Genomic DNA, 14560 nt, shown 5'->3' with positions numbered 1-14560 from the left:
TCCCGTTACGTGGTCGTAGTCCCTATATGAGACTCGTTTGACCAAAATTATGTCGCGTCCTTTTGAAACGTATCATGCTTGCAAAGTTTAGTTTACAAAACCGTTCGACAACAATTTCAAGTTTGCAAAAGTATAAATTATAAATGAGATAACTTGCGACATAATTAGTTTAGAATCACGGTTGCTATAAATAGCGTAAGTATGTAAACGATATGTTTGAATCCAAAGGTGCTATTACTAGCGTATGTATGTATGTATGTATGCTTGACCCCAAGCAAGAAATCAGAGTGTATGCATGTATGCTTAACTCCAAGCAAGTATGAGTGTACGCGGAAGCATGTATCAAATAGCCAAGTATGAACCTGAGAAACATATAGAAAACTGTCAACGAAAAACGTTGGTGAAATCATAGGTGTTTGTAAACGTTGTTTTTGAACCACAAGATTTAGTATAAGATGATTATCAAAATCATTTGCATTCCAAAGTTGTTGTTTGTATCCCGGGCACCCAATTATCAAACTTAACTGTTTTGAACCCTTTGCGTAGTGTTAGAACATACACTAGACCCGAAAATATATTTCATCCGCTAACGGTAGCGAACCGTCCGAATGAGGCTCGTCAAGCCCATGTGATCACATAATATAAGTTCACGTTTACACCCTGCAAGTGTAACTAATGATAATTGAATTGAGGCTTTTTGTTCAAACCCGTACGTGGAATGTTCGTTTTCGTACTTGTGTTCAAGTGTAAAAGTATGATACGTATATGTTTCTCATCCCATAGTTTAAAGCATAAAAGTTGTTGAAAGATGGGACTATGATCTCACCTCGAGTGCACGAGTATAAATGTACTTCACAAAGTAAACGTGTGCATGAATGTTGCTTAGCCTTGACCTAAACAAGTAAGTTGTATCAATTAACCGGTTACGACACAAGGTCGGGCGAAATGTGTTCAATTAGTCCTATGGCTCGTTATGACTCGAATAGTATAGCATGTGAATCACGTTGTCAAGTTTCATGCAAGAATCAAGTATAAAAGCACGTTAGAACGATTGCATAAACGTTTGGTTAAGTTTGACTAAAAGTCAAACTCGGTCAAAGTCAAAGTCAACGGGATCGGGTCGGGTCCCGAACTATTTTTCTGAGGTTTTTATTCATATATAAGCATGTTAGAACAAGTTACATGTGAATCAGAGGTGCGTAGCATAGCAAACATTTTTCGAAATTTGACAAAGTAGGTCAGAACCCAAACACGGCTATTGCCGCGCCGCGGCCAGAGGTGTCGCGCCGCGACATTAGGCGTGGCCTGGTACCTGGTCAGTTTCAAAAGTTCAAGTCTTGATCCAAAATTCAATTTAGCACAAAACGCAAACCGTAAACACTTAGAATACGCATCTTATATCATTGGAAAGCTCTTTTGACAAGGAAAACAATTAACTACCTTTCACAAGCAAAAACATCAATTACAATAACCAAAAACTCGTCAATTGATCAAGAAAGGTTTATTTTCAAAGTTTCAAGTTCGTAAAACGTATTTTATGATTCGGGAATCCAATTTACACATACGATATGCCGTTTCGAAGGTAATTAAGCATACATTGCATCTAAACACTTACTAACAACATTAACAAGCATTCAACGCATCAAAAGTTCATTTCAAAGTCTATCAAACCCTAACCAAAATTCACAAAAATCAATAATCATGTGTTTGAAGTTTTCTTAATCAACCTACGCATCAAAACGAAGCTAGTGATACTAGTAACACAATTAAAACATGAACTTTAACAATCAAACAACCTTTAATCTTCCAAAATGCAAGATTAAGCAAACCCATTTCAAATGTTCAAACTAGTTACTCAAAACAACAAATCGAGCAAACAAAATATATATTCATGTTACACACGAGCCATAGACACTAACTAACACCATTTCAAGTATAAAAACACGAATTTAGAGAAAATCTAGAGTTTTAGAAATGTTACCCAAACGAGATGAAGTTGGTATCAAATTGTAGAGGATGAAGAGAGGATTCCAAATACGTAATTTGTTTTGATGTTGGCCTCCTAGATCGAATTTAGATGATGAATGATTGAATTGGGTAAATGTGTGTGTGTTCTTGCTAGAGAGAAAGAGAGAGATGGAGATGATTGAATGGTGGTGATTGGGGTGGACTAGTTGACCTAGTCAACTAGTTTGCCCCGTGTCAATTTTAGTCCCTCGAGTTTAGAAGCGGGTGCGGGATTTTACCGAACGAATATTTTGAAAACGCTCGAGTAAACGAGTGATGTTATAATTAAGTAACGGAAATATTATGAACGTTAGTCAACGGAAACTACGAATTTAGATAACGGAAGATATTATCTAAAAAAAAAAGACGGTCGTTAAAATAATTTAACGGAAAAATGCGGGATGTTACAATATAAATATAAATAAATAGGTTAACACGATATCATAAACTAAGAAATAAAAGTTCAATATTATCGAGAGATTTATACATATATATGAAGATACTTCTTACTCCGTACAAAATATTGATGTTTTTTTTTTTACGGCGAAAAAAAAGTTTATTAATAACCACAATAACTTCATCAAAACGACGAAAATTATCGGACAAATTACAAAGATAAGATGGACAAATACAAAAGAAACAATACGCGAGTACTTGATAAAATTAAACAAAAGAAGTATTGGAAAAGTAGAAACGAGATTGATGTTAGTAATGTACCACGGAGTACATAATTATTGTTGTTTTTCATTTATTAAATAACATAAAACTATCATCTTTATCATGCTAAATAAACTAACCCTAATTATTTACTGTAACTCCTTAGAACATGAAGTAAAAAACATGGATCACAGTATCAGGTTTATTTCTTACTTACATATCGCCTTTTCATTCCCACATCGGTTCCGGAAATTACATTTTCAAGGTTTTTAAACTGCACAATCCAAACTATTATTGTCCCTTCGGGGACATCCGATAAAATTGGAACGATACAGAGAAGATTAGCATGGCCCCTGCGCAAGGATGACACGCACAAATCGAGAAATGGTCCAAATTTTTTTTGCACCGGTTCGCTCGATTTTTGCCCTAATTTTTAGATCGATTCGTGCAGGTTTCCCCCTTTTTCTGTTTTTATGGATTTGTTAATATTATTGTTCGTTTTGCTTTAACACATAACGATTTGTTATTTCAGTTCTTAGGATTCGTCTGGTGTTTCGACATTGGCCTGTTGTTCCATTCACGAGCTTCGAAGAGATCAGGTATTGGTTGGTAGCTTATTGTTGCAGTGAACAGAGTAAATATGATACTATATAATTTCTTTTTGGAATCTATACTCTATAGAATCTATGTAGTTAGATACTCCGTACAAGTTATTTTAATTATATGATAACTTAAAGTATTTGGTAGAGCAGCAACATTATATGTATAGGGAGACACACTGTATGCTTTGCTTTTGGTTATACCCTGCAATTAATCACCTCTTAAGATGGGTTAGTGACTATAAGTTCAATGGTTATTATAAACTAGGTGCATAAATATCAGTTGCTAACCTTATTAGTACAGTAAACACATTAATTATTTGAGGTGCAGGTTGATTACACACAATCATGGTTTGGAACTTAAATCAAACATAATACACAGACTAGAGAGCTACAGTATTTACCCGAGCCCGAGCAAGATTACCCACCACATATGTTTGAACAGAAGTCTTATAAGTTATGGAACCATTGTTAGATCATACTCCGTATGATCATAACTTTGCCGCCACTCATAAGCAAATGAGCTAAATCAATATTTTGCCACTGGTGATATGCAAATAAGATAAAACTAACATGGGTTTGACTTGTTAAACGGGTCTGAAGTCACCTACCAAGTATATAATGCTTACACTGTCTTAAATGTTTTACTTAAAAGATCTTTTATTTGTTAGATTTGGTTATGCATACATCATATATTTACAAAGTTAAAATTAGCACAAAACATGATGGTGGGATATATCAAACTGACACAACCTGTTGATACACATACTTATACTCTCACATTTATACTTATTGATACTCCGCAACTGATTCGGTATTTTTGTTACAGTGTATTACACCTATTTATAGGGGAACATAATTGGATTTATTTGAATAAATCCAATTATGGTAAGTGAATGTTGTAGATGATTCTGCTTTGCTGTATGCTGTATTCTGAGCTATAACATTTTTTGGGAAATGATGGATTTGTTGTTGATCCCGAGCCCGGTAAGTAATCTTCACTTTCTGACAATATGGATCCATCATCTTCGTTCATTTTGGGTCAGACTATCAAAAATGGTCTATTTAGGTAAGAAAAGTGAGAAGAAAAACAATTTTAATGGATTTAATGCTTTTAGACAAGTATCAAACATCAGTGATGCTTTTGTCTGCTTTATACCTCTTACATATTGACACCAAGCGATAAAACGTGAAACTACATAGAGCTAATGTGTGAGCATCGTATGGGAGAAGACTCTTTATTGAACCACGTTGGTTAATTTTTTGAATATATTTGTGTAAATCATGCATTTAGATTATGTGTTTGTCAGGTTTGTTTTGGTTGACCCATAAACAATTTAACAAATTAACAAACTTCGATTATATTACCACAATAGTTTATGAGATTGTATGCATCAACAGCAAGGCTTCCGGCGACTTTAACCAACTTGAGGCATTTTCCTTTTAGGTAAATTTTCTATTTGAATTTTTCCCCTCTTAGATAATTAATATGACCTGTTTGAGATTAAAAGGTCCCAAAGTGGGCCAATTAGGAAGTAATGGGTCAAAATTGCCACCATCAGTAGACTTAAATGAATCACCCGTTTGTTTTAGGTGGTTGTTAACTTGTTATACATTCCCCTTTCTCATTTTCTGGTCTTGTGAATGTCACATATGTGGATTGCAAAGGCAGAATATGACGAATCTGGTCCTTTTTTTTTTTTTTTTTTTTTTTTTTTTAAGTTGTTCACGTGAAGTGATTCTAAGTATTTTTGAAGATTTTTAAAATTTCAACCTTGGCATCACTCAGCACCTTCCAGCAGGTTTGTTATTATCATCTTTTTATCACGTAAATAAATGATATAGGTTGCAGGATGGGCGAATTGTTTAAGTGTCAAAACAGTTTCAGCACCAAACTGGTAAGGTTTGGTTGAGTTGACCCGTAATCTTATTTAACAAACCTTGATTATATAAAACAGTTTAGGAGGTTGTATGCATTAACAGCAGGGCTTCTGGCGACTTTAACCAATTTGAGGTGATTCCCTTTTAGCCAAATTTCTCTCTGAGTTTTTTTTTTCCTATTTGTTAATCAATGTGACCCATTTGAGATAAAATATGATCCAAAGGTCCCATAGTGGGACAATCAGGAAGTAATGGGTCAAAATTGCCACCATCAATAAACTTAAATGAACCCCTTCTGTTTTAGTTGGTTGTTAACTTGTTATACATTTCTCTCTCTCATTTTCGGGTCTTGTGAATGTTGTTGATGTGGATTGCAAGGCAGAATATGATGAATCTGGGGTTTCAGTCCTTCACAGGAAGTGTTCCTAAGTAGTTTCGAAGATATTTCAAATCACAACTTTTGCATTTTTACATGTTATGTCATTTTGTCTTATTGGGGTGAGAGCTAGTGAAAGAAATGTATTTTCGCAATTCATTCATTTCAATTTTATATATGAAACGGTGTAGGAGTATTATTGGTTTCCATAGTTGAGATTGTGAAAATTTTCGGGGCGCACATATTACATCTTGTGGGATTTAAATTCCTGAGTTAAAAGTAATATTGTGATGTCATTAAAACAAGGTTCGCATTGTGTTGCTTGATAAACTTAACTCGTTAAGATTCAAATATCAGCAACTCATGTTCTAGTCACTTTGGTTCACACACTCGCGTCTTAATCCCCTAAAACACTTGATATATTTGGTTACTGGACTAGATGTCATCATGACATCATTCCCTACAACCCCCGAATGACATATTTTGGTTGCAACTACATCATCACTAACATAACCTTTCAATTCATCTCATCCTATATAACTTTTAAATAAATGAATCCAACAGTAACTGATTTATTAATATACCCCCAAAAGTATCTGGTTAACATAACTTTCAATTTAAAAAAGACGTGTGTCTGAAAACTAATATACATTAGCTTACGGTATGAGGGGATATGTTGATAAACAGTGCCTTATTAGTATGTTGTTAAAAACCTGACATGTTACCTTATATTCATCTACACGATGATTCGCGAATTAAATCAAAAGGTGATACAATATCGTTAGTGATAATATTTATGATTCGCGAATTACTTAATTTAAAAGGTGATACAATATCGTTAGTGATGATTTTTAACCTAAATAACTCTTACTGTAACATTTTATTGAATGACATACTAAAACTAATATTCATGAATCACATCTTTACTTGTTAAAGGCAGACCCAATGATATGATAAACAGGAATTTGATTTGTTCACATGATGACTTCATTTTTTATTTTTATCCTTGAGAATGTGTGTGTATGTATATTATATAAATACACACGCAAAGATTGTGACACATAATAGTAGTAGTAACATAATATAATGCAATAAGTAGCGATATTATTCATTAATACTATAGTTTTGTTCATTTAAGCGAAAAATAAATCATCTTGTTAATAATTTGATAGGATAAGACTTAAACCGTAATGTGTTATGTTATATCATACCTACAATATCATATCATTACTTATGATATGATATTGTATATTAAGAAATAAAAAGTTCAAGATTAAAAGTTCTAAGATAAAGTATCGTGAGATTTATACATATGTATTATGCATGAAGATACTTCCTACTAAATATTACGAGTAATTTTAATAGTCTATATATTATTGTTTTTAATTTTTTAAATAATATAAACCTATCATCTTCATCATGCTAAATAATCAACCCTTATTATTTACTGCAACTCCTTAGAACAAAGAAGTAAAAAACATGGAGTACGGTATAAGGTTTACTTCTTACTTACATATCGCTTTCATTGCTTAGCAGTTGGGATTTCCCACATCGGTTCTTGAAAAGACATTTTCTAGGATTTTAAACTACAGACTCCAAATGTATCGTCCCTTCGGGGACATCCGATAAAATTGGAAAGATACAGAGAAGATTAGCATGACCCCTGCCCAAGGATGACACGCACAAATCGAGAAATGGTCTAAATTTTTTTTTGCCCTAATTTTCGATCGATTCGTGCAGGTTTTCCCCTTTTTCCGTATAATGTTTATCTAATCCGCTAGATCGATTGGCTCTATTTGTTATTACTCCTTGTTTCTTGTTTATCTAATCCGCCAGATCGATTGGCGGCAAGGTTTCCCTTTTATTACTTATCAATTTGTTAATATTATCGTTCTTTTTTGCTGTAATACATACCGAAGAGGTCAGGTATTGGTTGGCAGCTTATTAGTGCAGTAAACAGCTACAGTAGTAAATATCATATATAATTTCTTTTTGGAACATATATGAATATGAATCTATGTAACTAGATGCATGTTATTTAAATCATATGATAAGTTCGAGTATTTGGTAGAGCAGCAATGTTATATTATATGTATAAAGAGAGATACATTGTATAATTTGCTATTGGTTATACTGGTTAGACCCTGCAATTTATTACCTATTAAAATGGGTTAGTTACTATAAGTTCAATGACCAACATAGCAGTGGCTGGTTGGTATCCTTGGTTTCACTTAGGTGGGGCCAGGGCAAGGGGGAGAGTGGACTCAAGTTCGAGTCCCACTCTTTAAAAATATCCGTGGTAGGCTTACTTACCATAAGCCGGGTTGCCCCTGGGAAGGTTTTACTGACCTATTCAGGACCCAGATCCGACCCGCCTGCCCCTCGGGATGGTTTAAGGTTAGGATCCCTGTAATATGGTTCGGGTTTCCTGCCCGAACGCGTGTGTATGTGCAAATGATGAGTGTCGTTGAAATAAATGATACGCTGATGCAAGCTTGCCGTTAAAAAATATATATATATATATATAAGTTCAATAGTTATCATTAATTAGGGGCTGAAATATCAGTTGCTAACCTTATTAGCCCAGTAAACACATGATATTTGAGGTGTATGTCATATACGGACATTCGTGGTTTGGTACTTAAATCAAACATAGTACACAGACTATAGAACTGTAGTATTTATCTGACACCGAGCAAGATTACAACATATGGTTGAAGGGAAGTCTTATAAGTTATGGATCCCTTGTTAAATCATATGATCATAACTTTGACACCAGGTGTATACAAATAAGCTATAACAATATTTTGCAACTAGTGATATTCAAATGAGCTTAAACTAACATGGGTTAGACTTGTTAAACGGGTCAGAAGTCACCTACCAAGCATTTCAATGCTTAAACTTTCTTAAACTGTCCTGATTAAAGGATCTTTAATTTGTTACTTTACAGCCTGATTTTTATAACCACAATTTATTATTTATACATCATATATATTAACAAGCTTAAAAATAGGACATAACATGATGGTGGGATGTGTTGAAGTAATAATCTAGAAGGTTGCATGACAAATTCAATTTGATCACAACTTTTATATGGTTATCAAGTTGATTACAACTTTCATATAGTTGTCAATTTGATTACAATTACCATGTAGATGACAACTTGATTACAACTAGCATGTGGTTGTCAAATTGTATACAACTTCTTCATTTCCTAGTAGTATAAATAGAGCATCATACATGCTTATTTATACATCCCAAAAATCACAAGTATTCTGGTATACTAAAAGAGTCTATAGAGAGTTAGTGAGTGTTAATCTCCTAATCACAAGAGATAGAAAAGATTGGTGCTTATCCTTGTAATTAGAGAGAAGTGTAATTCCTATTATTCTTATTAGTGAAACGTTTCTTTCCTTGCCCGTGGTTTTTACCCTATTGGGGTTTTCCACGTTAAATCTTGGTGTTCCTTTATTGTCTTTATTTCAAATATTACTAGCGGTTTGCTATAATTCGGTATCCCTTTTTAAAACAAGTGGTATCAAGAGCTAGGTTCTTATATCTAGTGTGTATTATTTCTCGAAAAATAATATTGTCGAAAAGAAGATTGTAATTATAGCAATGTCTACGAAATTTGAAATTGAAAAGTTTAACGGGAGTAATTTCTCGTTATGGAAACTAAAGATGAAAGCTATCATGAGAAAGGATAAGTGTTTAGCGGCCATCAGTGAACGGTCATCTGAGCTCACTGATGAAAAATGGGAAGAAATGGACGGCCAGGCTATCGCAAATCTTCATCTGGCATTAGCAGATGGCGTTTTGTCTAGCATAAAAGAAAAGAAGACGGCGAAAGAAATTTGGGATCACCTCGTAAAATTGTACGAGACCAAATCACTCCACAATAAAATATTCCTTAAAAGGAAACTCCATGCTTTACGCATGAGTGAATCCACTTCAGTGAATGAGCACATTAACATCCTAAATACTCTATTTTCTCAACTCGCTTCATTGAGTTGCAATACAGAGTCACAAGAACGTGCCGAAATTCTGCTTCAGAGTCTACCAGATTCGTATGATCAACTCATCATCAACCTAACCAATAATATTCTCTCAGAATATATAGTCTATGATGATATTGTTGCTGCGGTTCTAGAAGAAGAGGGTCGGCGCAATAGAAAGGAGGATAGACAGGCCGGTTCACGACAAGCGGAGTCCTTGGTGGTGACAGGAGGTAGATCGACGGAACGTGGCCCAAGTGGGAGTCACAATCATGGTAAACTGAAGTCTAAGAAAAAGAAGACTTACACATGCTACAATTGTGGCAAGAAAGGTCACCTGAAGAAGGATTGTCGGAGTTTAAATAACTCTAATCCTCAAGGAAATATTGTAAGCACTTCAGAAGATGGGACTGCTTTGGTTAGTGAGGCAGTGGTAGCAAATGAAGGCAGAAAGACATTTGTTGATGTCTGGTTATTTGACTCAGGAGCTACTTTTCACATGACCCCTAGAAGAGAATGGTTCAAACAATATGAACGTATCTCGGGAGGATCTGTATACAGTTGCAGTGATCATAAACTAAAGATCATTGGAATTGGAGATATCATTCTGAAGATGCACGATGGTACAGTTCGTACTATTCAAGGAGTACGACACGTGAAGGGTTTGAAGAAGAACTTATTGTCTTTAGGACAATTAGACGATCTTGGTTGTAAGATGGAAATACAAGACAAGATCATGAAAATCATGAAAGGCGCAATTGTAATTATGAAAGGAGAAAAGGTGGGTGCTAATCTATACATTTTGAAAGGCGAGACGGTACGGGAAGCGGAAGCATCTGTTGCTTTGAATAGTTCAAGTGATAAAGCTGCTATAACATGGCATCAAAAGCTTGGACACATGTCTGAACAAGGTATAAAGATTCTTGTTGAAAGAAATCTTATACCTGGTCTTACAAGGGTATCGCTACCTTTTTGTGAGCATTGTGTAATTAGCAAGCAGCATCGCCTGAAGTTTAACGCATCAAATTCTAGAAGTAAATTGGTTCTAGAATTAGTTCACTCTGATGTGTGGCAAGCACCAGTTCAATCCCTAGGAGGAGCAAAGTATTTTGTATCATTTATTGATGATTACACTAGGAGATGTTGGGTGTACCCAATCAAGAGGAAGGCAGATGTGTTTGAAGTTTTCAAAGTTTACAAAGCGCGGGTTGAACTTGAATCTGGTAAAAAGATCAAGTGTTTGAGGACAGATAATGGAGGAGAATACACTGGTGATGAATTTGATAAGTTCTGCAAACAAGAAGGCATCAAAAGACAGTTCACGACGGCATACACTCCTCAACAAAATGGAGTGGCAGAGCGGATGAACAGAACCTTGTTAGATAGAACAAGGGCGATGTTGGCAACTGCAAGCTTGGGAAAATCATTCTGGGCAGAAGCAGTAAGTACTGCCTGTTACGTGATAAATCGGTCACCATCAACTGCAATTGAGTTGAAATCGCCGATGGAAATGTGGACTGGAAAACCAGTTGATTATTCTGACCTTCATGTATTTGGAATTCCTGTGTACGTAATGTACAATTCTCAAGAAACGACAAAGCTGGATCCGAAGTCAAGAAACTGTTTGTTCTTGGGGTATGCTGATGGAGTTAAGGGGTATCGCTTGTGGGACCCCACTGCCCACAAAGTAGTCATCAGCAGAGATGTTGTCTTTACGGAAGACGAAAATTTTAAAGATGTTAGCACTTCAAAAGAAACTACACAGATACAGGTTGAAAATGAATTTTATAAAGATTCTTCTGAAGCAGTACCAGAGCACGATGAAAATCAAGTAGTCGTTGATGAAGCTCCAGCGACTCGTATTTTTAATCGGGAAAGGAAACGTCCAGGGTGGCACTCGGATTATATTATGGAAACCAATGTTGCATATTGTCTTCTAACTGAGGAAGGAGAGCCTGTAACTCTTCGCGAGGCACTGAATCATTCAGATGCATCTCAGTGGATGGCAGCTATGCAGGAAGAAATTGAAGCTCTTCATAAAAATAAAACATGGGAACTTGTGCCATTACCGGAAGGTAGAAAACCTATTGGAAATAAATGGGTGTATAAGATCAAGCGAAATGGCGATGATCAAGTGGAGCGGTATCGTGCAAGACTGGTGGTCAAAGGATATGCTCAGAAAGAAGGAACAGACTTTAATGAAATATTCGCCCCCGTGGTTCGACTTACAACAATTCGAGTAGTTCTAGCGATGTGTGCTACATTTAATTTGCATCTAGAGCAGCTAGATGTGAAAACTGCATTTCTTCATGGAAACCTTGAAGAAGAAATTTATATGCTTCAACCAGAAGGTTTTGAACTACAAGAGAACTTGGTTTGCAGGTTAAAGAAATCTCTGTATGGTTTCAAACAGGCGCCGAGATGTTGGTACAAGAGATTTGATTCTTTCATGATGAGCCTTGAATATAACAGACTTCATGCAGACCCTTGTACATATTTCAAGAGGTTTGGAGACAATGATTTTGTCATTTTGCTGTTATATGTAGACGACATGTTGGTTGCAGGTCCCAACAAAGATCGTATAAATAAGTTGAAGGCTCAATTGGCTTGGGAGTTTGAAACAAAAGACTTGGGTGCCGCAAACAAGATTCTAGGGATGCAAATTCACCGAGACAGAGATAATAGGAAGATTTGGCTTTCTCAAAAGAATTATTTGAGAAAAATCTTGCAGCGTTTCAATATGCAAGATAGTAAGCCAATCTCAACCCCGCTTCCTACTAATCTCAAGTTATCCTCCGTTATGAGTCCTAGCAGTGAAGACGAGAGGAAGAAGATGTCTCGAGTACCGTATGCATCAGCAGTGGGAAGTTTAATGTTCGCAATGATATGTACAAGACCAGACATTGCACATGCAGTGGGAGTAGTTAGTCGGTACATGGCGAATCCTGGGAGAGAGCATTGGGATGCGGTTAAGAGGATCCTAAGATACATCAAGGGAACCTTAGATGTTGCATTATGTTACGGGGAACGAGAATTTATTGTCAAAGGGTATGTTGATTCAGATTATGCAGGAGATATTGATAACAGTAAATCTACCACTGCATATGTTTTCACACTTTGTGGTGGAACAGTAAGCTGGGTTTCAAAACTGCAGTCAGTTGTGGCCACGTCAACAACAGAGGCAGAATATGTAGCAGCTACTTACGCTGCTAAAGAGGCAGTATGGTTAAAGATGTTGTTGGAGGAACTCGGACACAAACAAGAGAATATCACTATGTTTTGTGACAACCAGAGTGCCTTGCATCTTGCAAAGAATCCAACATTTCATTCAAAGACAAGCATATACGAGTTCAATATCACTTCATTCGTCAGAAAGTGGAAGAAGGAACCGTGGATGTGCAGAAAATTCATACTGACAACAATGTGGCTGATTTTCTAACAAAGTCGATCAACTGTGACAAGTTTATTTGGTGTCGTTCCTCATGTGGCCTAGCAGAAACGTAAGCAACATCATTGGCAAGGAAGGATTAACGTGTGAAGATTGATTGAGCTTCAATCAAATCTTCAAGTGGGAGATTGTTGAAGTAATAATCTAGAAGGTTGCATGACAAATTCAATTTGATCACAACTTTCATATAGTTATCAAGTTGATTACAACTTTCATATAGTTGTCAATTTGATTACAATTACCATGTAGATGACAACTTGATTACAACTAGCATGTGGTTGTCAAATTGTATACAACTTCTTCATTTCCTAGTAGTATAAATAGAGCATCATACATGCTCATTTATACATCCCAAAAATCACAAGTATTCTGGTATACTAAAAGAGTCTATAGAGAGTTAGTGAGTGTTAATCTCCCAATCACAAGAGATAGAAAAGATTGGTGCTTATCCTTGTAATTAGAGAGAAGTGTAATTCCTATTATTCTTATTAGTGAAACGTTTCTTTCCTTGCCCGTGGTTTTTACCCTATTGGGGTTTTTCACGTTAAATCTTGGTGTTCCTTTATTGTCTTTATTTCAAATATTACTAGCGGTTTGCTATAATTCGGTATCCCTTTTTACAACATGATGTATCAAACTGACACAACCCATTTATACACCATTACCCAACCCACTGAAACATGCCCTTGCTGCCACTATGCACATACTTATACTCTCACAGTTATATTGATATATCATCATTCAGTTTGGATCAAACTATTATAAATGGTCAATTTAGGTAAGACGGGTGAGAAGAGAGGGGTATGATGCTTTTAGGCTGCAATGTTTCTTTTGTCTAATTTACCCCTCTTGCATATGGAACTTGACACCAAGTGATAAAACGTGAAACCACATTCAGCTAATGAGTGAGCATCGTAGGCAGCGTATGAGTGAAGACTTCATTTATTTTGGCTTCTTTCATTAAACCACATTGTTTAATTTTTTTTAATATGAGTTGCAGGATGGGCCGATTGTTTAATGTGTCAAAACAGTTTCAGCTTTAAACTGGTCAGGCTTGGTTGAGTTGACCCGTAAACGATTTAACAAACTTCGATTATATTACTGTAATAATATATATCTTTGAATAAACGATTTAGGAGGTTGTATGCATCAACAACAGGGCTTGCCGGGGACTTTAACCAAGTTGAGGTATTTCTCTTTTAGCTAAATTCTCAATTGAGTTTTTCCCTCTTAGATAATTAACGTGACCCGTTTGAGATAAAACATAACCTAAAGTGGGCCAATTAAAAAGTTATGGGTTTAAATTGCCACTGTCAGTAGAAGACTTGAATGAACCCCCTTTTGTTTTTAGGTGGTTGTTAACTTGTTATCATTTCACTTTCTCATTTTCGGATCTTGTGAATGTTGCAGATGTGGATTGCAAAGGCAGAATATGATGAATTTGGTCCTTCAATCGTTCGCAGGAAGTGTTTTTAAGTATTTTTTTAATTCAGGTTTCAACATTTACATTTTTACATGTTACAACATTACAAGTGTAACTGTGAACTGCGACTTTCTGGGTAAGATTCTGATTAAGTTTGGGTTCCATGAAACAATG

The 14560-nt window shown here is 35.7% G+C and overlaps 2 non-coding genes across 2 annotated transcripts; both read left to right on the top strand.

The window, feature by feature from the left end:
* The first annotated feature begins 2960 nt into the window (after positions 1–2960).
* LOC139903713 (U6 spliceosomal RNA) lies at positions 2961–3063 on the top strand. Its single transcript, XR_011778512.1, has one exon. It is a non-coding gene; the product is annotated as a U6 spliceosomal RNA (small nuclear RNA).
* A 4063-nt stretch (positions 3064–7126) lies between these two features.
* On the top strand, positions 7127–7229 carry LOC139903718 (U6 spliceosomal RNA). The gene has a single exon (XR_011778516.1). It is a non-coding gene; the product is annotated as a U6 spliceosomal RNA (small nuclear RNA).
* Positions 7230–14560: the final 7331 nt, after the last annotated feature.

The sequence above is a fragment of the Rutidosis leptorrhynchoides genome, chromosome 3, assembly GCF_046630445.1.
Source record: "Rutidosis leptorrhynchoides isolate AG116_Rl617_1_P2 chromosome 3, CSIRO_AGI_Rlap_v1, whole genome shotgun sequence".
In the NCBI taxonomy this organism is placed as follows: domain Eukaryota; kingdom Viridiplantae; phylum Streptophyta; class Magnoliopsida; order Asterales; family Asteraceae; genus Rutidosis; species Rutidosis leptorrhynchoides.
This window is presented reverse-complemented; position numbering and strand designations above follow the sequence as displayed.